This window comes from Triturus cristatus, chromosome 9 (genome assembly GCF_964204655.1).
Source record: "Triturus cristatus chromosome 9, aTriCri1.1, whole genome shotgun sequence".
Lineage (NCBI taxonomy): Eukaryota > Metazoa > Chordata > Amphibia > Caudata > Salamandridae > Triturus > Triturus cristatus.
Genome location: NC_140592.1, coordinates 19,181,532 through 19,206,458, shown reverse-complemented (window position 1 = coordinate 19,206,458; position 24,927 = coordinate 19,181,532). Strand labels below are relative to the sequence as shown.

The following is a 24,927-nucleotide window of genomic DNA, read 5'->3' as shown; positions in this document are numbered from 1 at the left end:
TAATCAGGTTTTGTCCAAGAAGTCGAGGACGCGCACAACAGCAGGTAGCTAGAGAGCTCAACGAGGGCGCCAAAAGAGAAATTTATGCTGAGGTGTTGGAGATTCTGAAGCTTTCTTTGTTTCTTTCATAGCCTGTGAACAAGGGCCGAGTTTGGCCCGAAACGCGTCAGGCATCGCAACTTATCTGGACCTACCGGCAAGCTGCACGCGTCAATAAAGAGCTGCACGCGTCAATAAAGAGCTCTTGTATCAGCTACCTGTTGTTGTGCGCGTCCTCGTTCCTTTGGACAAAACCTGCTTACATTATTACTGCTGTCCCGCCGTGAGGTACGCTGCCGCCACATATATTTTTCAAATGGAGCTGCAGGGGCACCGAACTTTTCACTACCCCACTGCAGCAACAACAGGGAAGCAGCTTGCCCGCTCTGTCTGGAAGCCCACTGGAGGGCTTTGCACGAAGAATTTCCCCTGAAATGAATTCTTCGCCACTACGAAACCAGGGACGCTTTTGAACTACACATCCCAGCATGCAGTGTTTAAAACGACTCACCTGTGAGAGCTCAACGAGGGCGCCAAAAGAGAAATTTATGCTGAGGTGTTGGAGATTCTGAAGCTTTCTTTGTTTCTTTCATAGCCTGTGAACAAGGGCCGAGTTTGGCCCGAAACGCGTCAGGCATCGCAACTTATCTGGACCTACCGGCAAGCTGCACGCGTCAATAAAGAGCTCTTGTATCAGCTACCTGTTGTTGTGCGCGTCCTCGTTCCTTTGGACAAAACCTGCTTACATTATTACGGCTGTCCCGCCGTGAGGTACGCTGCCGCCACATATATTTTTCAAATGGAGCTGCAGGGGCACCGAACTTTTCACTACCCCACTGCAGCAACAACAGGGAAGCAGCTTGCCCGCTCTGTCTGGAAGCCCACTGGAGGGCTTTGCACGAAGAATTTCCCCTGAAATGAATTCTTCGCCACTACGAAACCAGGGACGCTTTTGAACTACACATCCCAGCATGCAATGTTTAAAACGACTCACCTGTGAGAGCTCAACGAGGGCGCCAAAAGAGAAATTTATGCTGAGGTGTTGGAGATTCTGAAGCTTTCTTTGTTTCTTTCATAGCCTGTGAACAAGGGCCGAGTTTGGCCCGAAACGCGTCAGGCATCGCAACTTATCTGGACCTACCGGCAAGCTGCACGCGTCAATAAAGAGCTCTTGTATCAGCTACCTGTTGTTGTGCGCGTCCTCGTTCCTTTGGACAAAACCTGCTTACATTATTACGGCTGTCCCGCCGTGAGGTACGCTGCCGCCACATATATTTTTCAAATGGAGCTGCAGGGGCACCGAACTTTTCACTACCCCACTGCAGCAACAACAGGGAAGCAGCTTGCCCGCTCTGTCTGGAAGCCCACTGGAGGGCTTTGCACGAAGAATTTCCCCTGAAATGAATTCTTCGCCACTACGAAACCAGGGACGCTTTTGAACTACACATCCCAGCATGCAGTGTTTAAAACGACTCACCTGTGAGAGCTCAACGAGGGCGCCAAAAGAGAAATTTATGCTGAGGTGTTGGAGATTCTGAAGCTTTCTTTGTTTCTTTCATAGCCTGTGAACAAGGGCCGAGTTTGGCCCGAAACGCGTCAGGCATCGCAACTTATCTGGACCTACCGGCAAGCTGCACGCGTCAATAAAGAGCTCTTGTATCAGCTACCTGTTGTTGTGCGCGTCCTCGTTCCTTTGGACAAAACCTGCTTACATTATTACGGCTGTCCCGCCGTGAGGTACGCTGCCGCCACATATATTTTTCAAATGGAGCTGCAGGGGCACCAAACTTTTCACTACCCCACTGCAGCAACAACAGGGAAGCAGCTTGCCCGCTCTGTCTGGAAGCCCACTGGAGGGCTTTGCACGAAGAATTTCCCCTGAAATGAATTCTTCGCCACTACGAAACCAGGGACGCTTTTGAACTACACATCCCAGCATGCAGTGTTTAAAACGACTCACCTGTGAGAGCTCAACGAGGGCGCCAAAAGAGAAATTTATGCTGAGGTGTTGGAGATTCTGAAGCTTTCTTTGTTTCTTTCATAGCCTGTGAACAAGGGCCGAGTTTGGCCCGAAACGCGTCAGGCATCGCAACTTATCTGGACCTACCGGCAAGCTGCACGCGTCAATAAAGAGCTCTTGTATCAGCTACCTGTTGTTGTGCGCGTCCTCGTTCCTTTGGACAAAACCTGCTTACATTATTACGGCTGTCCCGCCGTGAGGTACGCTGCCGCCACATATATTTTTCAAATGGAGCTGCAGGGGCACCGAACTTTTCACTACCCCACTGCAGCAACAACAGGGAAGCAGCTTGCCCGCTCTGTCTGGAAGCCCACTGGAGGGCTTTGCACGAAGAATTTCCCCTGAAATGAATTCTTCGCCACTACGAAACCAGGGACGCTTTTGAACTACACATCCCAGCATGCAGTGTTTAAAACGACTCACCTGTGAGAGCTCAACGAGGGCGCCAAAAGAGAAATTTATGCTGAGGTGTTGGAGATTCTGAAGCTTTCTTTGTTTCTTTCATAGCCTGTGAACAAGGGCCGAGTTTGGCCCGAAACGCGTCAGGCATCGCAACTTATCTGGACCTACCGGCAAGCTGCACGCGTCAATAAAGAGCTCTTGTATCAGCTACCTGTTGTTGTGCGCGTCCTCGTTCCTTTGGACAAAACCTGCTTACATATATATATATATATATATATATATATATATATATATATATATATATATATATATATATATATATATATAGCACTTACTAATAAGTGTTTATTACTACCCAAAGTAGCCTTTTTTAGCATCCTTAAAATAAGAAAAGGTTGAGGAAAAACAGCAAGGTTCTACATATATGTGCCTTCTTGTTTGCAGGCAGGTCCTTGATGCAGGGTCATAACTCACTGAGCTACACTACAAGGATGTTAACTTTTGACCTGCAGGTAACACAAGGCTCTATGCAACAAAAACAGTAATCAACTAAGCTATCTACATAAAAAAACGAATCTGTGACTTAAATGTTGCATGCTGTGCTTTCCAGCAGACACATTGATCCTTTGTGCACTTTTATGGTAAGTTAAACCCTTGGTTAGAATATACACAGATCTTTCTAGCAAGTACATTAACCTCTAGAGTTATCCATTTTATTTTTACTTATGATCCCCCAAGCTCACTTACTTATGGGAAGGACCTCAGCTTTCTGGTTCTCACGATTGGTGAATGTGCACCTGCAAAAAGCTAGGAATTCATCTGGCACTATTTTCATTCTCTCTACTAGTGGGTGTTTCTGTCAAACCTGGAAACCAGAGTTGCTTTCGAAGATACATACTGTGTATAACTTTAGTGAGCAGCATATTCTCTCTCTCTATCCCTGCTACTGGATGAGAAATGCTTACACACAGACACTAGCGATATTGCTGTTGGTGGATCACCCTTTCAACATTCCATTTTATGTGGTTGAAAAGGAGTGGTGGAAGGAGTAAACACTGTGCAGATGGGATATCAGAAAGAATAAAGTATCTACTGGGCTGATCTGTCTGCACTGGTTGTAATAAAAATACACACCATGATCCCAGGTGTGTTAATTCAGCTAATAATGGATATTATATGGCTCATATACTTACTATACTAAATGCCAAATGCATTCTTGCATTTGCATTTGTGGATGAAATAAATATTAAAAAGAAAAGGAACAGGCTTTCAAGTCACAGTATAAATGGCAAGATGGTCTTTCTGAATCAAAATATGACCAATGACATGAAGTGCTGGTTAGGAGATGGATCTTATTACAAATTAAATATGTTTTCTGTGCTTGCACCACGTAACTTGTACAGACGATCATCTGGGAGCACACAATAAATTTAAAAAAATATGTTTTCCTGCTTTTGGCATTCGATCACAGTGTGCAATAAATTGCAGCCATGAGTGTGAAGAACACGAACATACCGAGCCATTGAACACATCTACTGGCTTTTGATAAAAATGCAGCCATGTACATCCATGTAGGCCCAGGTGGTTTAACACTGGCTGCAAACATCTCTTTTTAAAGAGCATTTCACATTTTTCAATGGACTAACAAGGTCGATAAAATAAGGATCAGCGAGTTTGGTAGCAAGATCCCTTTTTATTTACACATGCAAGTATTGTAAGGTAATTGCATTTATATAGCACATACTACCCGTGACGGGGCGTCAAATCGCTTTTTCGGTGAGTAGCTGCTACTCCGGAACCCATGAGGGCTTAGCTATGCATTGACGCGCAGAGAGCCACATTATGTACCCTTCCTAAGCGATCTCCTTGAGTCAACTAGTTTGTTGAAAGGACGCACTCCGCAGAAAACATGCCCACGTGAACATAGTGCTCCAAATAGCCTTCATTCTGCACCCCTCAAATATGTTTTAAAACCACACTATATCGACTATGAGTGCAATCTCTCCATTTAGTATCCGCCCCGCAGGACAACAGAATTAATTTCATTTTTTTCGTTTATCACTGCAAGGACAAGACTAGACAAATGATGCAACATATTCGGAAATCTTTGAAACCGCCTGCTTCTTGAAATGGCTGCTGCTGAAAACAAACTCGGGATGAATGCCTGTTTCAGACTCTTCTATGCTGCTGTTCCATCAGTGCTCTCACCCCACCCACCCCACTCATGAGGTTGTGAAAAGCGTCAGATTGTCCACATAGAAAGCGACAGTTACCTCTTTAAACGTGAGCACCAGGTCGTGAGCTTGGTGTGATGTGCTTTAGCATGTGGGTCCGTTGGAGCATAAACCCACTTTTAAATGAAACGCTGCTGGTCAGTGATAACTAACATTTTCAACAACAGAAAAACACAGAAAGTAGCAGCAGGCAAGGAGGCAACTCAGATGTGTGGCGACAGTGAAAGCATTAGGTTCTTTTGTTCTGTCCACGGAATATTCTATCCTGAACAGTGCGTCCCACCGCCACCCATTTAATTTTACAGCCCCCCCTCTGCCCCACTGTGAAAGATCAATGGATAAGATAACCACTCTGCGGCCCACAACCCCCCCCCCCCCACCCCCTCTGATGACTTCCAAAGCAGCTCACGCTGGGTCATAGTGACAAGAGCTCCCATGATTAATTCCCTGCAGTGCTCGTTAAAGGTGCTGCCCTGGTATCAGTTAAGGGATGAAAGGAGCGCTGCCTGGGTGGAAGTCAGGTCCCATGAGTACCGGTACTCTCTTCGTTCTAGGAAAAGTGCCGGTACTCAAGGGGACAAAATGAACAAGCATTTGCAATGCAATAGGTCTCGCATTAATTAAGTTTGAGCTATTGGCATTGCTAAATATTGCAACACCAATTGCAACAAAGGTCTATAAATTGTAGGCCAAAAAAATGTGTATTTATTTTTGTAGCAATGGTGGCATGCTGCGCTTCAGATGAATATGTTTAAAAGTAAAGTGCGCCATACTGCGATTGCTACAATAGTTAATTGTGGATGCGTTAACAATTGATGTGTGCACTGATGGCTGGTGGTGTTAGTGAAAGGATCTGAAAAGAACTGGACACTCACAATGAGGGCCTGGATGTATTACATTTTGTGAATGCCATAAACCACATGTGTGCTGGTGGGTACAAAAGGCACAAGTGGCCTATTATGAACTGGTCTGGAATTCTGGGTGGGTACTGGCATGTACTTGAGAAATATTTTCAAGAAACTAGCCATGATGGTAAATACATCTTAATACGGAGTTTAGTTCCACAGTTTTCTCATTGATAAGCACTTTAAGCAAAAAGTGTTTTTATTAACTAAATCAAGGGTACACAGTCAAAGTATTGACCGTGTAAGTGTGAAAGCCTGAGCTGGCCCCTTCGGATAGAAACTCATTACCTGATAATCACCTGGATATGTCATCAGTGGATGCGTATCACACTGAGCAACCTTGACTTCATGATTCTCTCCTAGCATAGAGCAGAGTGAGTTGACAGCATATGAAATGTGTGGTCACAGCACTAGGCGCTCACCACTGAAAGAAGAATGAACCAGTCTAAAATTACATGGATGGCTCTAGTCGATAGGCAATTGAATCAAACTCGTGTTTTCCAGACAGATTTTAGAATCAGATCGCGCAGGGTTGTTCGCTTCAATCTAAAAGGAGTAATTGGAGATATCTAAAGCTGGAAATCATGAATAAAATATCCCAGCGTCTATGGCACATCTTGCAGACATTTTTCCTGTCATTGTTGAAAACAGCTTGTTGGCAAAAGACACTTCTCCATTCATTACGTCGCAACGCTGTCACTTTAAATGCCATGTGCCAACTCTGGAAGAGATGAAAAGTTCCATTAAATGTTTTCCTCAGCAAACTTCCACGCTATTGAAGCATTTAGTGATGAGCGAAAGAGGACGCAACCTTTGTTTCAGAAAACTTTTCATGGCAATTAAAGCTAAGACATTGTTGTACTCCGTCATTAGGTATAAAGTTATTCTCATTCCAAGTGTGGTTGCACTGTGTTGCTGCAGCCTATCTGTATCGTTGTGACGTTGTGATAGAATTCTGGCATGCTATATAGTTGACGTCATGAAATGCCTGGCATTCCTTCGTCAGCTGTCGATGCGTCAGCACATGCTTTCTGCCGTCCGCTGTGGGCCTTATTATTGGTATTATAATAAATATACTACTATTAATTTATTTATGGTGTTTCACCTTGTTATTCCAACTTCCTCGCTACTACAATTTGGCGACAAGCGTTTTCTTCAATTTGGGAAGTTTTGGCCCACGTCGGACTTACAAGAATTCTACATTTGCTGAAATTCTACGAGGATTACCTTATTCTACAAGGCAAGTTACTACGTTCATTTGTGTTGCTGTACCTTGCCAGTTTACGAATTTGAGAATGCATTGTGCATCCGATGTTTGTTTATTCTAGCGTTCGAGTGAAGCTTGTTGACGGTTGAAGTTGACAGTTGAAGTCTGTCAACTAAACGGCACTTCCAGCTGTAACTGACAACGGCTGATTCCTTTGTTTGGTAACGGAGTTTCAGGACGTAATTGACGCAACGTGCGTGACTCCATCTTGAAAATCGGCAAAATTTCTGTAAGTTAACCGGAGATCGGGCATTTCTGTCAGCGATCTACACGCGAGTGGATTATTTCTGCATATCCAAGGTATTGAAGAGTAAATTAATTTATTCACAGATAGAGCTTTTGCTAATACGTTCATTTTAGAAGAAGTGAACATTTAAAAAAAAAAAAAAAAATCAAGTTTTTTTTTTGTTCTACTCTAGGAATCTAAATTTAATATTACAATTCAGTATACAATTCCAATTCTATTTTAAAGTTGCACTATATTTATCATCAGCCGTCTTCAAAAATTGCTCTTAAATTTAAACAAGAGGAAAACTTTCATGACAGTAACGACATGTCTCAAAATTCTAACATAAATGCACCAGTTGCATATTTGAGTGAACCAGGCAAACCATCTATGAAATGGAAGAACTGGCTACGTGCATTTGAGAACTATTTAGTGGCAATAGACGGTAAAAAATATGAACCAGAAAGAAAAAAAGCTATTATGTTTGGGTTACTTGGTGTTGCGGGTCAAGAAATATTTGATAGCTTACCTGAATACGAAGCGCAACCTGGTCAATTCATACCATTAGATGAATATCAAGAAGCAGTACAAAGATTAGAAAAACAATTTGGTGAGGAAACAACACGAAGCTGAGACTGTGGAGGAATACATTGCCTGTCTGAGAGTGTTAGCCACCAAATGTGAATATGATGAGATGGTAGATGTTTAAATTCGTGATCAGTTTGTTTTTCATTGTTTTGAAAAAAAAATTCAGGAAAGACTTTTAGCGTGTAGAAATCCTTCTCTACAGGAAGTAATAGATATTGCCAAAGGAATAGAACGCTCTTTAGAAAGCACAAAGGAACTTTCAGCGGATAAGAATCCAAATACAAATACAAATGTTTTTTCAATTCAGGAAAAAAAGAAAAACTTTGTAAAAAATATACAGAAAAGTAAACCTAGTAATGTCGTAGATACTAAAACATTTGTTTGTTTCAGATGCGGTTCTAAAAACCATATTGCAGATTTTCCAGGATGCCCTGCGCTGGGTAAGAAATGTACTAATTGTAGTAAAATTGGGCATTTCGCAGGAGTTTGCAGAAATTTTAAATTTAAACCACCACAAAATGTAAGAGTCAGTTATGTTGATGATTTTAATGAAGAAATGTGTTCTAACATTGTTCTAACCATTGAGGTAAATGATGGCACTATTAAAGGGCCATTAGGTGTGGCACATATTGGAGAAGTTGAGATACACATAATGGCTGACTCTGGGTCTCCTATCACCATTGTTTCGGATACTAAATATGAAGACAATTGGTCACATGTGGGGTTATTAGCTTCTGATGTGAACCCAAAAGCTTATGGCGATTACGATATTAACATGTTAGGTTACTTTCAAGATAATTTGAATGTAAAAGGAAGGTCTATTTCTACAAAAATCTATGTGGCAGAAATATTGTTGGATGGAAAGACCTAGCAAGATTAGGAATTATGCTGAAACCAGGTGCAGATGATCCAATTGTTCTTAGTGATGTTTTGGTTGCTTCTGTCCAGTATTCTTGTTTCCCTTCTTCATCTCACAACAGTTTAGATGCTGTTCTGTGCAAATATGAAACATTATTCGAAGACCGCATTGGATGTGTTAAAGGATACGAGCATTCTATCAAGTTAAAGAAAAATGCAATACCTATCAAACATAAGGTAAGAGCAGTTCCTTTATCCATCAGAAAGGATTTACAAAAATTACTTGATAGATTAGTCAAAGAGGAAGTAATTGAACCTACGGATTCCTCAGAATGGATTTCTGCAATTGTTATCATTAAAAAAAAAAATGGCGATTTACGCTTATGTGCTGACTGGAGGTCACTTAACAAAAATATTTTGGTGGATTGCCATCCCTTGCCTAAAATTCAAGAAATATTGGCATCCACGTCAGGATCTACATATTTTTCATTAATTGACCTCAAATCGGCCTATCATCAGGTGAAACTTGCTGATGACTCTAAAGATTACACCACGTTTATTACCCCATTGGGAGCTTTTAGGTTTATTAGACTCCCTTTTGGTTTAGCGTCATCTGCAAGTGTTTTTCAAAAACTTATGGAAAGTATTCTCAAAGGTGTCAAAGGAGTTGAAAAATTTCAAGATGACATTTTGATTCATGCCTCAACTGTAGAAGAGCATAACAGCATTCTTGACACAGTTCTGCACAAATTAAATGAAAGAGGTATGACTGTTTCTAAAGATAAGTGCACATTTTTTCAAAAAGAAATTGAATATTTAGGCCATTTTATCAGTGTGTAACGCCCTGAACGTCTCAGGATCGTTTAACAGACACGACAATGAGGACGCAACCACTTGTGAAGGGTTAGTTCTTTTAATGAAGGCAAATAAAATACAAAGAACAAACAAAAGTTATAGTCACTGGAATCCTCCAGGCTAAGTACGTTACCAGCCCACAGCACGGATGGTCCTAACCGTCCTCTGCATATACGCCGATCCCGGCGTATGCCAACAGAGGGCAGAAATGAAATGGCCGACAATGCCAATCGGTAGGCTGTGAGGGGCACGAAGAGTGTTGGGGAGAATCGAGGAGTCAGGGAAACACCCAGCCGGGGTCTCTACCTGAAGGGAGCAGCCGCTCAACCTCTTCCTCAGACTGCACCGGGACGCGGAGTCACCTCCTGGTGATGCGTCACCGATACCCCAATCACAAGCAAGAAGACTGAACCGAGAGCAGCCGCTCGATCGATCCTGTGGACTTCCGAGTCTGTAACGCGGCAAACACCTCCTGGTGTGCGTTACAGCTGGCAGTCCCTGTGTCTCTGGTCGGGCTGGGAGTTACGACTCCAACCAGCAAAAGCGCCACTGCGCTTGGACTCAGCCGAGTCAAAAAGCGAAGCTCAATGGTTGACCGGTAGAGCTTCCGGGTCCTTCACAGGTGACGATGGGGCAAGACACGGCCCAGGGAGTAACGACTCGACCTACCTCCGTTCTTGCCTTACTGGAGCACCACTCCGGAACACTGCTCTTCACGAAGCAGGTACGTCGGTGTAAACACAATATCCGACAGCCTTGTCCCTCCCGGTTCCTCCCTTTATAGGGCGTGTTTTCCTTGAGTTATGTAACAGCTCTCCTGTTTACATAAGGGCGTGTTTCCCTTGAGTTATGTAACAGCTCTCCTGTTTACATAAGGGCGTGTTTCCCTTGAGTTATGTAACAGCTCTCCTGTTTACATAAGGGCGTGTTTCCCTTGAGTTATGTAACAGCTCTCCTGTTTACATAAGGGCGTGTTTCCCTTGTATGACAGGAATTCTTGACAGTACATCCTCCCTCTCAGCGGCTCCCCACGGGTCCAGCGCTGGCAGGAAAACGCCGATGGAACAAGGAGACCAAGCGCGGAGCATGAACCCCTTCAGCCGGTTCCCATGAATGCTCCTCCGGGCCATAGCCTTTCCACGCAACCAGGTACCACAGCTTCCCCCTGCGCCATTTGGACGCCCGTATGCCCGACACTTCATACTCCACCTCCGACTCCACGCATACCGGCCTAGGTGTCCCAGACGGCTTGGAGGGTGCTGGTTTGAGCAATGATACATGAAAGACAGGGTGTATCCGCAATGACTGGGGCAAGCACACCTTCACGTTCACGGGACCCATACACTTGGTAATTCGATAGGGGCCCATGTACTTGGGATGGAACACACTGTTCTTTCGAAACCTCATGTTTCTTGTGGATATCCAGACGTAGTCTCCAGTGCGGTACAGTGGCCCGGGCCTTCTCTTCCTATCTGCCGCAGCCTTGTATCTTCTCTTGGCCTCTATTAGGACAGCCCTTGAGCGCGTCAACGTGTCTTTTATGTGTGCCACCCTGTCCGCTGTGGCGGGAATCCTGTCCTCTCTGAACGGATGTAGAAATGGCAAGAACCTGGGATGTTGGCCATAGTTGCTATAGAACGGAGATGACTGTGTGGAGCTGTGAGTGGCGTTGTTATAGGCTATCTCTGCAACCCATAGCAAGTCGACCCATTCTTCCCTGCCCTGGTCCACAAAACATCGCAGATACTGTTTGAGCGTTTGGTTCAGGCGCTCGGTTTGGCCGTCCGTTTGAGGGTGGTAGCTGGTGGACAGGGCGGTCTTAACATGCAGCGCAGTGCACCAAGTCTTCCAGAATTGCGCAGTAAACTGCGATCCCCGGTCCGACACGATCACCCCAGGTAATCCATGCAGTCGTACCACATTCTTTAGGAGTAGTGATGCCAATTCCCCGGCCGTAGGGACTCTCTTGCAGGGGATGAAGTGCCCCATTTTCGTCAAGTAATCCACCACCACCAGTATTGCCGTCATCCCCTGGTCTACCGGTAGGCCCACCACGAAGTCCAGTGATATGCTATCCCATGGTCTATCCGGGGTCGGAAGTGGATGTAAGAGCCCTTGGGTTCGGCCATGGTCGGCCTTCATGGTAGCACACGTAGGACACTCCTGTCCCCACCTCCTGACATCCACTCTCATGGTTGGCCACCAGAAATGCCGTCCCATGCTAGCCACCGTTTTTTCAAAGCCCAAATGACCTGCGCATGGAGAGTCATGGCACCAGATGAATGCTTGTTTCCTTAGCCTAGGCGTGGGTATCAATAGGCACCTGCCCTTCAGGGGTATCCCGTCCTTCAGCTGCCATTCTCTGTGACTGAGGAGCCACCTCCGCCATGCGAATGACCTGATCCCTCTCTTTATTCCCCTCAGGAAAGTATCCGGTTGGATAACCCCCAATACCATCCTCGGGGAAATGATGGAACGCTTGGTTGCAGGCAATGGTTCCTTAACTGCAGATTGACGGGACAGGGCGTCCGCCTTCCGGTTTTCCGTCCCCGGCCGATATGTGATGCGGAAGTTGAACCCCGCAAAGAAGATCATCCACCGCAGCTGCCTGGGAGAAAGGTGTCTAGTGGCCGTCATGAACTGTAGGTTCCGATGGTCCGTGTACACCGATACCACATGTCTTGCCCCCATCAACCAATGCCTCCATTCGGTGAAGGCGTCCTTGATTGCGAGAAGCTCCTTCTCCGCAATATGGTAGTTGCGTTCGGCGTCGTTGAGTTTGCGGGACATGTACGCAACGGGATGAAGCACCCCTGTGTCGTGGTTGCGTTGGGACAAGATAGCCCCCAGCGCCACATCCGACGCGTCCGCTTCCACCACGTAGGGGAGATCCGGATCGGGGTGAGCCAACACCGGCCCCTTACCAAAGGCGCTTTTCAGGGCCTCAAAGGCTTTGTTCGCTTCAGGGGACCAGACAAACTCCTTGGACTTCCTCAGTAGCTGTGTGATTGGGGCCACCACTCCTGAAAATCCATCTATAAACCGCCTGTAAAAGTTGGCGAAGCCAATGAAACTTTGGACGTCCTTCACGCTTTGGGGCACCGGCCATTCTTTCACCGCCTTGATCTTTCGTTCTGCCATCTCCTGTCCCTCTGGACTCAGCATCACTCCGAGGAATTCCACGGATGTGACGTGGAAGTCACACTTGCTGAGTTTACAAAACAGCATGTTTTCCCTCAGCTTTTGGAGCACAGCTTTGACGTGGTGTACGTGCTCCTCCACACTGGACGAATAGATGAGGATGTCGTCGATATATACGACCACGTAGATATCCAACTCCTCTCTGAATACCTCATTCAAAAAGTACTGAAAGGCTGCCGGGGCGTTGCACAGACCGAACGGCATGACGAGGTACTCAAAAAGGCCGAACCTGGTCTTAAAGGCGGTCTTCCACTCGTCTCCGTCCCTCATGCGCACCAGATGGTATGCCCCTTTCAAATCCAACTTGGTGTAGATACGAGCTTTCTTGACCTGTTCCAGAAGTACACTGATGAGAGGCAAGGGGTACCGATTTTTTATGGTTATCGCATTCAATGCCCTAAAGTCCACACAGGCTCTCAGCTCCCCATTAGCCTTCGGGATGAAGAAGAGTGGCGAGGCGGCCGGAGACTTGGACGGGCGGATGAATCCTAGCTTGAGGAGTTTATCCAGGTACCCCCGGAGATGCACGTTTTCAGGCTCCGTCAGGGCATACAGCCTGCCGCTGGGAACGCTGGCCCCTGGCACCAGGTCGATCTGGCAGTCAAACTGTCTATGTGGTGGTAGCACTTCCGCCTTCACCTCATCAAATACATCCTCAAAACTGTGATAAGCCTGGGGGAGAGCCACATCTTTTTCTGCCGCTGTAGCCACCGTCTGACTCCCGCTCTCATCTGCGTCAAGGGATTCCGTTCTTATTCCACAATGCAGGATGCAATACGGTGACGTCATTTCGATGCGATGTGTTGGCCAATCCACAAAGGGGTTGTGTTTCTGTAGCCACGGCAATCCCAATATGACGCCATATTGGGGCGCTCGGATGATGTTAAAATCGATTTGTTCCAAATGGTTCCTCCCATATCTCATCGGAAGGACCCCCGTGTGCTGTCCGATGGGCCCCGTCACCAATCGCCTTCCGTCTACCGCATAGACGTCTTCGGGTACTGCTTTGGGAAGAAGCACTAGCCCTAGCCTGCATGCCTCGTTGTGGTCCATAAACATGCCAGTGGCCCCTGAATCCACCATGGCCACAACGGGTATCCACTGGTCATGCACTCCCACGTGCACCGTGATAAACAGGTGTCGTTGTCCCTTAGTGACCGAGTTGGAAAGTGAAGGGATGGATGAGTGACTCCGAGATGCCCCTTCTCTGGTCTTGGAGTCCTCTAGTTTTCCGCCGGTATGTCCACCACGGCTGTTACCGACCGGTTGGCCCGATAACGTGACGTCTTCGGTTTGGCAGGGCATTCACGTACGTAGTGGCCTTTTTTGCCACAATATAGGCACAATCCTTGTTTACGGCGTGACTCTTTCTCCGTGGCTGTGAGGCTCGCTCGTATTGCGCTGATGTCCATGGGTTCTCCCTTGGATGCGGTGGAAGTTTCAGGACTTCCCACCGTCACATAGGATGGAAGGGATTTTCCTTTTCTCCCATGATCCCCCTTTCTTTCACTTAGCCTATGTTCCAGCCGTAATACCAGGTTGATAAGGCCCTCACATGTCTTGGGTTGAGGGTCAATATGAGCCACGGCGTCCTTGAGCTCATCGCACAGCCCGTGATGGAAGAGCGCCGTCTGTTTAGCAACAGGCCACTTGGTTTCCGCAACCAGCCGTCGCAACGCGTTGAGATACTGCACCAGGTCGTTGGATCCCTGTCTCAACTCAAGCATTTCACGGTCCGCCGTGTACGAGTCAGCCCTTCTGTCGAATACCTTCAGGAATTCCTCGCGAAAAGCACCCCAATCACATAAGAGGGGGTCGTCCCTGCTCACCAGAGGTACGGCCCATTGTGCCGCGTTTCCAGCCAAATAGGATATAAGGAAAGCCACACCAGCCTGACTCGTGGGGAACGCCTTTGGTTTGCACGATAAATGTAGCGCCACTTGTGTGAGGAATACCTGCACTGTGTTAGGATCCCCACTGTACCTCTCTGGTGTTGCCAAGGGGATGGCTACCGGCATTTCCACTACTACCGCAGGGGTCTGGTTCGTGAGGGAGGTGCTGGGCGTGAGCGGGTCCAATTGGATAGCATCCAGTCTGGCTTTTACATCGGCTGTTTCTTGCCTAGAGGCAGCCACTTCAACTTGCATGGCCGCTAAAGCAGCCAGCACATCATCAAGTGTTGCCATGTCTGTTATCGACCGGGAGACAGTTAGTGTTATTAAGGTCGGATATTTTGTAACGCCCTGAACGTCTCAGGATCGTTTAACAGACACGACAATGAGGACGCAACCACTTGTGAAGGGTTAGTTCTTTTAATGAAGGCAAATAAAATACAAAGAACAAACAAAAGTTATAGTCACTGGAATCCTCCAGGCTAAGTACGTTACCAGCCCACAGCACGGATGGTCCTAACCGTCCTCTGCATATACGCCGATCCCGGCGTATGCCAACAGAGGGCAGAAATGAAATGGCCGACAATGCCAATCGGTAGGCTGTGAGGGGCACGAAGAGTGTTGGGGAGAATCGAGGAGTCAGGGAAACACCCAGCCGGGGTCTCTACCTGAAGGGAGCAGCCGCTCAACCTCTTCCTCAGACTGCACCGGGACGCGGAGTCACCTCCTGGTGATGTGTCACCGATACCCCAATCACAAGCAAGAAGACTGAACCGAGAGCAGCCGCTCGATCGATCCTGTGGACTTCCGAGTCTGTAACGCGGCAAACACCTCCTGGTGTGCGTTACAGCTGGCAGTCCCTGTGTCTCTGGTCGGGCTGGGAGTTACGACTCCAACCAGCAAAAGCGCCACTGCGCTTGGACTCAGCCGAGTCAAAAAGCGAAGCTCAATGGTTGACCGGTAGAGCTTCCGGGTCCTTCACAGGTGACGATGGGGCAAGACACGGCCCAGGGAGTAACGACTCGACCTACCTCCGTTCTTGCCTTACTGGAGCACCACTCCGGAACACTGCTCTTCACGAAGCAGGTACGTCGGTGTAAACACAATATCCGACAGCCTTGTCCCTCCCGGTTCCTCCCTTTATAGGGCGTGTTTTCCTTGAGTTATGTAACAGCTCTCCTGTTTACATAAGGGCGTGTTTCCCTTGAGTTATGTAACAGCTCTCCTGTTTACATAAGGGCGTGTTTCCCTTGAGTTATGTAACAGCTCTCCTGTTTACATAAGGGCGTGTTTCCCTTGTATGACAGGAATTCTTGACACAGTGGTAATGGTTTTAGACCAAAATTGAATCTTGTGAAGGCTATTTCTGAGGCACCTAGACCTGAAGATAAAGACGCTCTACGGTACTTTTTGGGCCTCAGTGAATATTACTCACGGTTCATAGAAAGCTATGCAGAGAAAGTAGAACCGTTACGATACCTTCTTCGCAAGGGAGAAAAGTTTGTGTGGTCAAGTATTCAGGATTCAGCTTTTTCAGCGATTAAACTTGCTATTGTTAATGCACCTACTCTCCATCCTTATGATTCAGAAGGTAAAAATATAGTAACTGTTGATGCCAGTTCGGTAGGTATTGGTGCTATTTTTACTCAAAAGGTTAAGAATGCCGTTCATACAGTGGCTTTCATTTCCAGGCGCCTGCTTGATTCCGAGCTGCATTACAGCACCATTGAAAGAGAAACACTGGCCTGTGTTTGGGCAGTAGAAAAACTTAAAATGTACCTTTGGGGTAGAGAGTTTGAATTGGTCACTGACCACAAACCTTTAACTTACATGTTTGACGGTTATGGTAGAGGTAACGGTAAGGCCTCGGCCAGACTAGTTAGGCTTATTGCAAGGTTACAAGAGTACAATTTTACCATTAAACACATTCCAGGCAAGGATAATATCCGCGCAGACTTTTTGTCCAGGTTACCTATAGAGTCTTCAGAGCCACACATGGAAGAAGACACTGAATGTGTAGTTGCTTCTGTAGATATTATCTTGAACTCAGAACAGTCTTGCAGTGAGACTGAATGGTTGGAGCTCAGCAGTAGAGATTATATATTGAACAAAGTAAAAGAATTTGTTAAAGGGAATTGGCCACCATTAAGAAATTTATCTTCAGAGTTTAAAACATATTGTCAGGTGGAAAATGAACTAAGTATAGTAAATAATTTACTCTTCCGTGGTGATCTTTTGATTCCTCCTACTAAATTGAGGAAAAGGTTAATGGATATCGCGCATAGAAGCCATCCTGGCTCAACACTTACCAAGAAAATGTTGAAAATGCATTATTGGTGGCCAGGAATGGATGCTGATGTAGATTTATTGGTTGACAGTTGTGTAGTCTGCTAGAAATCCGATAAGCACTGGAAACCAAGAGTCAATGAGATGCAAATAGTCTCCATTCCTAACACATCTTGGAGCAAAATAGCAATTGATTTTGCAGGTCCATTTAATGTTTTAGAACCTGACTGTAGATTCATGATAGTAATTTCTGATTACTACAGCAAATGGATTTATTTTGATTTTGTAACAGTCATTGACACCATTGCAGTAATCACATTTCTTGAAAAATGTTTTGCTGTTGAAGGACTACCTTGTATTTTAGTGTCTGACAATGGCAAGCAATTTATCTCAGAAAAGATGTTGTCATTTTTGCAGCACTATAGTATTAAACAGGAAAAGACTCCTTTTTATTCTCCTAAATCCAATGGACAAGTCGAGAGAATCAATAGGTTTCTGAAGGAAGGCATACAACTGACCATTGCCTCCAAGTTTCCAGTGAAAGAATTCATTCAGGAGAAAGTGAATGCGTACAATAACACTACTAATACTGTTACTGGTTTTTCACCCTTTTTCCTTATGAGAGGCAGGAAGGGTAAGACATTGCTGACACCTATGTTTGTTGAACGAAGGAAAAAGCCATCAAGCATTGAGGAAATCAACGATGGTCTTATAAAAGTCAAAGAAAGAATCCAAGAGCATCAAATCAAATCGAAAGCCTACCATGATAAAATCCATAGAGCCATCAACAAAAGCTTTGCTAAAGGAGATTGGGTCATCGTGCAAAAACCTTCAAAGGTTCAAAAGGGGGAATCCAAGTTCACAGCTCCCTCTGAAGTTATTGATGTTACTCATAGTTCGGTTCTCTTGGACAAGCTAGGATGGAGAAGCAAGAGTGATGTGGTTAAACTTAAACCAGGTCAAAGAGAACTTATTGAAGAGTCTTTCAAGAAGAACTCAGAGTCAGAGAATGATTATTTATGGTTGCCTTCAGAGACATTCAGTTGTTATCACAATGAGTCAACAGATGCTACGTGTGTTTCTAATCCTTCAGAGACAAATGTGCTTGATAGCAGTAGTTCTTCTTTACCTGTTCACCTTTCAGCTGAAAGACATCAGGAATCAGAGTGCAGTGTAGATAGGCAAAGTCCACAGTTTACAGGTGAAACCACATCAGAAACCAATGTGCCATGTGATGTTTCATCTTTTAATCGTAATGTGTTTGAAGGTACGTGCACCACCTCTGGCAGAATGTCATGCATTCCCAACAAGTATAAGGACTATGTTTTGTTTTAACTTACTCTTTTATTGGAAAAGGGAGATGTTGTACTCCGTCATTAGGTATAAAGTTATTCTCATTCCAAGTGTGGTTGCACTGTGTTGCTGCAGCCTATCTGTATCGTTGTGACGTTGTGATAGAATTCTGGCATGCTATATAGTTGACGTCATGAAATGCCTGGCATCCCTTTGTCAGCTGTCGATGCGTCAGCACATGCTTCCTGCCGTCCGCTGTGGGCCTTATTATTGGTATTATAATAAATATACTACTATTAATTTATTTATGGTGTTTCACCTTGTTATTCCAACTTCCTCGCTACTACAGACATAGCTTACAAGTAAAGAAAACAAATGTTTAGCTGCTGCAGAAACGTTTTCTTTCAAACGATAACTTTAACTGTCAAGCCTTTCTCGCTGAGCACGGTGGCTGGCAAAGCCAAACAGTGGCTGAATCATTCCTGGCTGACTTGAAATTCATTCAATGGAGTTGAAAGGTTGTGGAAGTGTCGAACGTTATGGAAAGTGAGGGAAAGCTGTTTAGGAGCTATGACGTTTCAGTTCTTCAAGGATCTACTATGGAATATCGAAAGTAACAACATCCCGGTAAACGAATATTGAATACAGGATATAACAAGAGGCACTGAAGCTGACGAGGAGGGAGTGGGAGGGGGGAATGGGGGCGGGCACAGTGGTGCGGGCCCCAGTTGTAAAAGGCAGGGAGAGGGTGAGATTGAGAAAGGGAAAGATAGGGATCAAAGGAAACAAGGACGACACCTAGCTAGACAATAACAAGCAAGAAGGGGGTGGCAAATGGTGTGCACTTTGATGTCCTCAGTGGCCACGCGGCTCACTGAGGACATCAAAGCGGCCGTGAAAGTGATCAGGCAGTGCTTTTCAGGCTGCCAAATGGTGCGCGCGCCCGGCGCACATGCACTGTATTTGGAGGCCTGAAAAGCCACTGTTTGCACTTCCAAAACTCGCTTACTATAAGTCTCGCCAGAGCAGCGCTAAAGCGCTGTCTCAGACGAGACCTAAAAAGTGCCGGTACTCAGTACCGGTGAGTACCGGCCCATTTAATGCACTGATAATAGCCATTAAATCAACAATACCAGAAATAACGAAAACAATACGTCGAGGTAAAGGCCCTAGATGACGTAGGCTGCAAAGCCTTCATCACACTCAAGAGGTTCCGATCCCCGCTCTTGCTGAATACATTTCTTTATGTCCGAGAATTAATAAGAAGCTGCCCGCTGTCCCAGAGCACCGGTTTGTCGCTCAGAACTCCATGAACCCTCCCTTCCAAATTAAAGCACCTCTCCACGGACAGCGATTTCTTTTTCTGCGAAGGCTTTTTGTACAGCACTCACCTTTGGCAGGTCCTTCGTGGCGCTTCCAGGTTGGATGGGAAGGGAGGGGGTGTAGTGGCATGCGTAAAACAGCACCTGTAGGCTGCAGGTACACAAGTCCGCCTCCCACCTACATCGGTGGAAGGCTTCTAGGCACTACTGGGTGAACAGAGGTGGGGTTACGTGGCATGGAGCCGGGTGTGCGGGGCTGTAGTGAGATGCATGGGGCATAACTCTAGCGCCCGTGGCGCGGGGGACGGGGCAACCAGTCAGGGGCCCCGATCCAACCCAGGACTACGAAGATCCATTAGATAAGGGGAAATTAGGGGCCACACTGGCGGCTGGCCGCTCCTCACATTCTGCAAGAGGCCCCGTCACTTTGTGTGACGCCACAGTTGGGCGGAAGACCTTAGCGAGGTAACCCGTGCTCTTCCCCACAGCGCTTTGAGTACTAAACATAGCGCTAGCCACAGTGAGGGGGTTTTCTCTGGTCCCTAGTCAGTGCTAGGCTGCCGGGGAGAAATAAAGAGGTCAGGCCGAGGCAGTTCGAAGCAGACCGGTGGTCCGGCCCTGGTCTTTCGAGGCCACCCGTGGTCTAGGCTTGGAGTCTGTGTAAATGGCCATGACGTAGGCCAGACCAGGTGTAGTGACGTGGACCCCAGGGTCCCGGCTCTGATGGTAGATATGTTTGCAATGAGGACTGTCTCGTTACATGCTACGGGTGAGGTAAAATGGTTCCCGCCATGCCTGCTCGCTGGGAATTATTTTTCTTTGCACTTGTATAGTGCCCACATTTGACCCCAAGGCATCAGGGCGCTTTACCATATTACGTCACACCGTTTTTGTTTTATTTGAGCATGGAGAGTTTTAGTGATTTGACGAAGATCACAGGATGTTGAGCCGAGGCCGGACCGAATCTGGAGCCCCGACCCTAAAGTGGGAATTTCTGGCCCTTAGTCCACCTCCCCCCGATCCGACCACCCCCCCCCATAAGATCCAGTGAAGTGACAAAGTGTAGCCTAAAGTGATGGACTCTTTGAATGCTCCGGTAGTGCTTAATTTGTAAAATAAAATAATAATAATAAATAAGTGCCAGGGCCCTGGTCTGGAGGCCACCCTAGCTTGTACCACCCAATGCCCCTGCCAGGGATGTCAATGGAAGTACCAACACAACTACTAACCATCGCACTGCTACAAGTGCGACAACTCAGTCTATTCCAGGGCCCCAAAGCTATAGGAATGGCTTGGGTGGCAGGTCATTGTTTTATTTAGAAATGAGCACAGCAACAGTTGTTTATTAATTCAATATACATAAGAAAAATGACAAACAGCACCACCATGTGGCGGACTGCCATAAGTGCTGCAGCCAAGCACTGGAAACCACCTGCTCAAATTAACCACTGGCTCTGGGGTGTCCACTCATGGGAGAAGGCCCTGGTAGAAATACTTCACTTACCATTTGTCTGCTCTGAAGGGTCGAGGCAGCGTCTCAAGGTCAGTCATTGGTCACGGCTGCAGGTCCAGCTGAAAAAAAGGGAGCCGGTCAATTTACCGCCAATATCCATCCTCATCAATAAATCAAAACTTTACCACGTGGGCTTCATTCAAGTGACAGTTACAAATGGGATTTCTGGTTGGCTGAGGCTTGCACCCAGGTCAGGCAGGAACCACCACTCTAGTCAGAGTAAGCTAGGTACACACTACAAGATACCCTGCGCTCACCCTCTCGTAGCTACGCACAGAGCAGTCAGGCTTATCTAAAGATTTGTCTACAATTGGCCTCACTGGGAGCCAAACACCCCATTGTAGCGCTCGACTCACACAGGGTAGCGAGGTGGAGCAGTCCAAGGCCTACTCAAGGGAGGTGGTGTGCACTAGGAATCACCAATCTTTGGCACACAATGATTACACCCAATAACGGATTGTCCAGTCAGTACTTTTTCTTTAGAAAAAGGAGAAGTACATGTATTACACACAAACTACTAAATACTACACTATAATTTACAAATATGTACATTGGCAGATGGAACAAACCATAGATAATATTGGGTAATCGTTGGTGCCCCCCTAGATGGGTCACCCACACATCTCAAGTGAGTTCAATAATTTGTTTGTAATAAACACATTACTTTTACAGAAATCATTGTCACTATTGTGATAACTAATCACACAATTGCAATCGTTATGGTAACCCATAAAGCATTTATCCAGAACAACCCTTGTGTTTTCTTTCATGGGTATGATATACAAATTCAAAAGTAAAAACAGCTTCTAGAGAGCATCACATTGAACAAGCCTTGCATTGCAACCACATAATCAGCCCCTAGAGGGCATAACAACATCAAGATCACATTTGAGCATTTGTCAGCCTTCCAGGTCTGATTAAATGTTACCATACACATGGCCCCTACAGATCGAAACTCTTTCAGCCTTAGACCAATAGCTCCAGCCATGGGGGAGCTTGAAAAGACATTGAAATCCAGGGGAGCTGATCATTTTGGAGACTACCCCTACCCCTCCCCCCATTTAGGATGAGGAATCTGAAAGTAACTTTAAATGAAAGGCTGCATTGTGCCGACTTGTTTGGTGGTGGAGGTGGTCATGGTCCCGTTGTCCTGGGATCACCAAAAGCAGAGATATGGGCCAAAAAAAGTGTTCAAACAGCAAGGCCCAGCACGTCATTATGGGGTGATTTTCTAACAAAGCAGTGAATATGGTGGCAACGGCTCTCCCACTGCACAGGAGAGAGCCGTAAAGTTTAGTTCCTTTGTTTTCCTTTTTTTTTTTTAGGTCTCGCCTACGCAGCAGGCAAGCGTTGCTTTGGAGTGACCTCTTGGAATCACTCTGGACTTTTTGGGAAACTCGTGCATGTTCTGCACTGTTTCCAATGAGCTCTCGTGCATGTATGGCGTTTGCATTTCGGGGGCGAGCAGCGGCGCCATCTGTTTGCAATTATCGCGCTCGCACTCTGGAAACAAATGGTGCCGCTGCTCGCTCACGCAAGGTAAATACTATACATGGACTGAGTCTCAAAGCCGCGCTCCCGTTCCACCACCTTCCCCCGAGCTGTCTTTTGTTTCCGCCTCAGTTTTCTCTTTTGCCCCGTCATAATCACTCTCCCCGCTTCACCTTCTGCCCACTTCTCCCCCTGATCTCTCTGCGTCTGGCTTTCCCTTTTCTCTCCCCCCTCCCTCGGGGGAGCTCAGTATGACCTGTTGCGTCCCTTTCCTGCCACAATGACTCTTCCACTTGTTGTGGTTAATGAAGATGTGTAGTGAGCCTGGCCGATGACACTTAAAGAGGGTTTGCTCCCCTCCCCTCTCCTGTCCCTCCTGTAGGGAAGACCTACCTAGTGCCGGCTGACCGTCTTCACCAAAATGTGGGATATTCGGCAAATCACTTTGTTTCACAGCCTCAGTTTCGTGCCTTACGGGATTGAGATCCCTCGGTGTATTATGTTTAATTTATTCATTCAGCACAGATCCTCTATAGTTTAAGGTATTGGTACCAGCTGCCAAAGCGCTTTAAACTGAAGAGCTGTAGAAACATTAGTGGATTGGCCAATAAAAATATAAAGCATTCAGTAATAGACGTTGACATCAACGACGGAAACGCTTTCAGTCAGTCTATGGGATATTCAGGCAGTTTATCCGCAAAGCCGCTGACCTCTGAAGCACGTCCCCAAACAAGGTGGTAGGTTAGGCAGATTTAGAAACTACACGAACGCTCAAGGGTTTGCCTGCATGAAAGACGCTTTTGGGAACAACAGACACTAATCACCTAGTTGTATTTCCTCCAAGTTCAAAATGTCTGCGCCGACTAGATATTAACCGCTGCCTTCCTGTAACTGGCGGAATATTTCAATTTCCAAAAGGCTAAGCATCTCCATAGGAAGACCGTCTCATGTGGGAAACGGAAACTGGCTCTGTTGGGATAATGTAGGTCACTGGTTGGAACAGTAAATTTGGCAAGGAAAAATAAACAAGCATTGGTAAAGCCAATAGATCTCGCCTTTGGGGCCTGCTGCATAACTAAATACTTATAAGGTCCCAAAGGCGAGACCTATTGGCTATGCCAATGCTTGTTTTTTTTTAAAGCAGCCTTGCACTGTGCTTCGTTTAGGATTGGGGTTTATGAGAGTAGTCAGCAGATTAGACAACGTATTACATTTGATCTCTGTCTTCAGTTGTCATGCGCATTGTGAGACGCAAATGCACTGCATGGCTGGGGTGCAGGTAACGGTGAAAGGAACGAGAGAGACAAGGGCGGAACACAGGGTGGAGCAATTGTATATGAGAGCAGTCAGCAGATGAGACAGTGTCTAACATTTGATCTCAGTGTTTGAATGCAGAACAAATGTGACAAGATAAGAATAAGATTTACAGTCCTGTTTACAGCAGAGTTTGGTAAAGAACGAGCACTTGTCTCAAGTAACCATATTAAACAAAAAAAGTAGTTCTGCTAACAGATGCTAGAATGGCAGCTATGGATGGATAGTAGTAATTGGTCCATGCTCTGAGGGAGGGCTAAAAACAAGAAGAGGCATAACGCATGCATGCCATGGACAAGTGGGGAGAAAGAATATCAGAGCGACGCTGGAGCCAGAAAATGGGAAGCCTATGGGCGGGCTTAGGCCTAAAAAGTAGATACAACATGTCTATTCAAGACTGCGCAAGCGCCGTCTATGAGACCTAAAAACAGCAGCTGCAGTCTGAGAACACATCTTAAGAGGAGTCTTAATAAAGAAAACACAGGGATTCCGAGTGGCACCTTTTGCTAGCTACATAATTATTAGGCTGAGCTGCGAATCATTTGATAGACAGAAGGATGCAGTGTATGAAAAAAACAACATACTTTTTTTTAAACATTATTTAATCAGTACAAACAACGATTCACATTTTTTTCTGAAAATGTTGTGCTTCATTCCCTCAAGTTCCACCTCAGACACTGATCTCAAAGCAGCTGTGATCACAAGAGGGTGACTCAGTCATCCAACAGAGACAGAAAGCTCTCCTCGTACATCACAGTCAGACGATGGGAACTGCCTCCTTTCTCCAACACCTCAGGAATATTCTTCTCCTAACATTACTTCTCCCTATGCAGTCCAGAGAAGTGTATATTTACTCAAATGGCACCGGTTTAGAAACACCACCCTTGCACATGGACACAAGACTACCCCAAAGTCATAGGGCCATGGAAGGGGATGGGAAGGGCTCCAAGTTACAAAGACCCTGTACAGGATGAAACACATCTATTTAAAGGCTTTACAGACATCCTGTACAGAATCAAACATATCCATTCATAGGCTACAGAGATCCAGGACAGAGTCAAAAACATCCATTCACATGTGCTACAGAGACCCTGTAAAGAACTAGACACATCCATTCATAGGCAACAGAGACCCTGTAAAGAACTAGACACATCCATTAACAGGTAATACAGAGACCCTGTAAAGAACTAGACACATCCATTCATAGGCTTCAGAGACCCT

At 46.0% G+C, this 24,927-nt stretch overlaps 1 protein-coding gene across 1 annotated transcript in view; it reads right to left on the bottom strand.

Moving 5' to 3' along the window:
- The window catches only part of PLXNB1 (plexin B1), a 469,341-nt gene that overhangs the window by 282,472 nt on the left and 161,942 nt on the right, over positions 1-24,927 (bottom strand). The window contains exon 2 of the mRNA XM_085624251.1: positions 20,893-20,960. The gene's annotated coding sequence lies outside the window, so the exon portion shown is untranslated. The remainder of the gene's footprint in view (positions 1-20,892; positions 20,961-24,927) is intronic.